This window comes from Castanea sativa, chromosome 9, assembly GCF_040712315.1.
Source record: "Castanea sativa cultivar Marrone di Chiusa Pesio chromosome 9, ASM4071231v1".
NCBI lineage: Eukaryota > Viridiplantae > Streptophyta > Magnoliopsida > Fagales > Fagaceae > Castanea > Castanea sativa.
This window is the reverse complement of record NC_134021.1, coordinates 8,590,450-8,594,997: the sequence shown is the minus strand read 5'-3', so window position 1 is coordinate 8,594,997 and position 4,548 is coordinate 8,590,450.

Here is a 4,548-nt window from a genome sequence, read left to right as displayed (position 1 = left end):
TTTTTTTTTTTTTTTGGGGAAAAATACGTTATGTTCACTCTATTTGTTTCAAATAAAATATTTTACATGTAAAATATTTTCAGTATTTGTATGACTAGTAAAATTTTTCAACCAAACCACCAAAATTGGTGGCTCAACTAATGGAGTCACTAGTGCCAAAGGTCAAGTGACCGAACTGCCGCTAGGTGGTGTTTTTGGTGACCAATGACTTTTAATTATTAGACCAAAACATTAATTAATTTAAGTCTTAAATATATATATAGAACGCAAAATGTTGAGATTTCATGTCTTGCTCTCCGGGCCAACTTTTAGAAAATCTCTCTCACGCATGAAAGCAACTAAATTGGAGTTTAATTGATAAACCAGTGATTATAAACGTCTTTGTTTTTTGTTTTTTGTTTTGGTTTTGCAGTGTCTTGATGTTTGTCATTGCAACCTCATATCTCCATTATTTTTCCAAAAAAACACTAAGATCGCAATTTTTCAACACAACACATCATTGCGACCAAAGAATTCATCCCCAACGTTTGTCCTTGAATCATTTAATTAGGAATGAAGGCAAGTACAAAGCACATGTGTTAATAACACACTGTTTATGTTCCAATGTAATCCTGCAACATATCATTTTCGACCCCCCACTTTTTCAAAACCCCATCGAGTCATCTCTTAATAAAAACAACCTTCCCGAAGTGGAAACATCTTTTTTTTTAAAGTCAAAATGCCACTTGTTTTGTTTCCCTGGAAAAATTCAATAAAAGAACAAGTATCAAGTAGACACACTGGCCCATATGATGGCTTTGGATATGAACAAGCACTTGTTGATATCAAAAATTAAACACAAGTAGACATAACCTTAATTCTATTCTTAAATGGGTAGTGACAATTTTATATCAATAAAGTTAATTTTTTGCAAGATTTTTGACCAATTTTATGAGGTGTATAGCCAATAAAACTAACTTTTTAAATTTCATTTGTCAATTTAGTACTATTTTTAATCATTTTATTAATTTATACTAATTTTTTTTAGATGAACTTCACAGTAAACCATCTTAACGAACACTTACGGTGCAATTGAGGCCAAATGGGTGATGTATACATGGCCCTCCATACGAATCTGAATCACTGCAGCAAAGTCATCAAGTGAATTGACGACAAAAAGGAAGGCAATCATCAAAATAAGACAAAGGAGGCATCAATGCAAATATTGTTGAGTGCTATAGTCGCAGTTTCTAGATGTGTGGCACATTATCCTAATCCATATATATTTCATTAGAAGTGACATCTTTTACTTAACCCAATTCCAAATAAAATAAAAGTAGAGAGCGGCAGTTTAGAATAGCATTTTTCTTTTTAATTTGTTGTGTTCTTTTTATATATGTTGGTAAGTCTTAGTCTTTCAAATCTCACTTTAAATAAATTAAGTACTTTTATGATATCCTGGAAAATCATCAATCAATTCTGATGAGTAAGTAATTATTAGTTAGTAAGCCTCTTTTCCAGGGCGAAAATAGGAAACTAATTTCATTTTTTAAACATTATAATTAGTAGGCACTGTTTACAAACTATATTTTTTACTAATATCTCGAGTTTAAGAGACTCGATTTTGGTTTAGACTCAATTTTGGGGGCCAAAATCGAGTCTCCAAGACTTGATTTCCATGGTCTGATCACGTTTGATGTGGGATTTTGTCTACATGGCGTCCACCTAGAAATCGAGTCTTGGAGACTTGATTTATAAACCAAAAAAATTTCAAATCTCAAGTCTCTCATGTACAAGCCTGGAAACACAGAAATCCTAGCACAATGAAATACCAAAATTTTTTTAAAAAAAAATCCCAGAAACACAACAATTTCTGGGTTTCTATATTTTGACTAAAAACTGAAGTTGAAAACCCAAATAAGATCAGAGAGAGAAAGAATCCGAGGAGAGAGAGCTCACCTCACCTCGCTGGGTCGCGCGGCCTGGGTCGGCGGCGATGGGTCTGTGGCGGCTGGGCTTGTGCAAATCAGCGTGGAGGAAGAAAGAAGCAGATGGAGAGGTAGTAAGGAGAGAGACACGGAGAACAGATGCACAGAGTAAATGAAATGCAGAAAAAAAGAGGGGACATAAATCGAGCCTTAGAGACTCGATTTCCAGGTGGACGTCACGTGGAAAAAATGCCACATCAGACGGGATCAGACCATAAAAATCGACCCTCAAAGACTCGATTTATAGGCCCAAAATCAAGTCTTTTAGACTTGAGATGTTAGTAAAAAATATAATTTTGTAACAATGCCTACTAATTATATTGTTTGGAAATTATTTCTAATTTCCCATTTTGGCCCTTTTTCCAGCATAGTCATGGTATTGTATGTAGTGTGAAAAGATTACTTGTCTGTATCTCCCCTCCCTTTCACTTATTAGTGCAGTAAACAAGCCCGGTTTTAGATCCAAAAACGTGCTACATTTTATTGGGTATTTTTTTTTTGATTTGGGTATTATATGTTCAATTTTGGCTTGATAACAAATATAAAATGTTTAAGTCAAGTTTTAGTTTGAATTAAGTCTATAAATTATGTTTGAGCTTAAGCTTGCTAGATGGTTTAAAACCTCGAGCTCGCTTAATTCATTAGTCAAATTGAGCTCAAGCTTAATATCAAGCTCAAACTCTGACTTAATATCAAGCTTTTAAAAGTACATACAAGTATTTTATCAAACTTATATTAACCATATTATTAAACCAATTTTCATTTGGACATGTGGTCCAATTCCTAATTAAATAAAGGCGTACTAAAATATTAATTTATTTTTCAAACCTATATCGATCTTATTACCAAGATCATAAACCAAACAAGTTAATTCATTATAACTATTTTTTCATGCGCTCGACTCATTTATTAAACGTCTAAAATTAAGGCTCAAACTTAACTTATTTTTAAACAATCAAATATGAAAGAGTTTTTTACCAGCCTTTAGAGGAGAATCATACAACCCTGTGATGCATATAATTATCTTTGTTCCCTAATCTAACAACCTATAAACAGATCATAATTTAATTTAGACTAGGAATCTAGGATCCCAAAATCAAAATTTCATTTTTGTCATCTAAGTTAGATCATATCTCAATTCAGACTAGGAATCTAGGATCCCAAAATCAAAATTCCATTTTTGTTGTCTATGTTTCAAAGTAAGTGAGCTTTTAGATTATGGCTATAGGAAATTCTTTACGAACATGAATTTTCTCTATTCCTGGATATTTTCAAAGTAGGTGTTTCTCTGTTCATGGATCTTTTCAAAGTAGGTGAGCTTTTAGATTAGGACTTAGGAAGCACGGATGTGAATTCAAGTTTTGGCGCAAGTGCGGTGCGGCAACACAACAATTTTTGAAAAAATAGGATACCAATGCGACAAAATACGTTTATTAATAAATTATTTAATATATTTTTATTTATATTTTCTATATATTATTATGCATTTTTTTTCTTCATATAATGATAAACATATAACAATTTAAGAGCATTAGTAGATAATAAAGTGAGAGATAGAGGGAGTCTGAGGGAGAGTTGGACTATTGGAGCCATGGGTTAGAGAGAGAGAAGAAACGGAGAGAACGAGAGACTTTGAGATGATTTTATGGTTATTTCTTTAAAGTACACTGTCAAAATGATGTGTTTTGATGAAATATTTTACATTTTTTAAAACAACTATTTCGACCTATATCAGATCAATTTGGGGCTTGTTTTGGCTCGTTTTGGACCAAATCAGACTATATCAGCCCGAATCAAAAATGAAAAAACAAAAAATTCGACCACGGACACACCGCATTTATGCATATTCACTTAAGTGTACTGTCAGCCCAATGGACGCACCTATGGGCTCTAGATTATGGCTATAGGAAATTCTTTCTAGATTATGGCCATAGGAAATTCTTTACCAATAACGTAGAATTTTCTATGTTCCTTGATCTAACGAGTTGTGAATTATGAACGGTGTCATATCTCAGACTAGGATCCCAAAATCAAAATTTCATTTTTGTCTAAATTTCAAAGTGCGTGAGCTTTTAGATTATGGCTATTGGAAAATCTTTTTTTTTTTTTTTTTTTTTTTTATGAACATGGCTATTGGAAAATCTTTATGAACAGATGGGACTTTGAAATGATGTGAATTTAATTGTGGACAAAACAACAGAAATGCTTAGGTATTAATGAAGAGAGGAAGAAAAGTCAATTAAGGATGATTGCACAATGGAAAAAAGTGAGTCATAAAAAAAGAAAAGAAAAAGAAAGAAGATATTCCTAGTCAAAATACTGTTTGTTAATGTTGTTATACTTTCTATTTGGTAACGTTGTTTTAGTAATATGTTATTTAAGTATGGTAGAAATATGGTAATGTTGTTTTCGTAATATGTTATTTAAGTGTGGTAGAAATATTTACTAGTAAAAGAGTGTTGAGAAAATATAAAACGAAACTGTTGTTTAATAATCAGAATTTAGAATATGATGATTTTTTTTTTTCTTAACCTTCCAAGTTGGGCCTTCGCTATATTTTCTTTATTACCATCTAAAATAC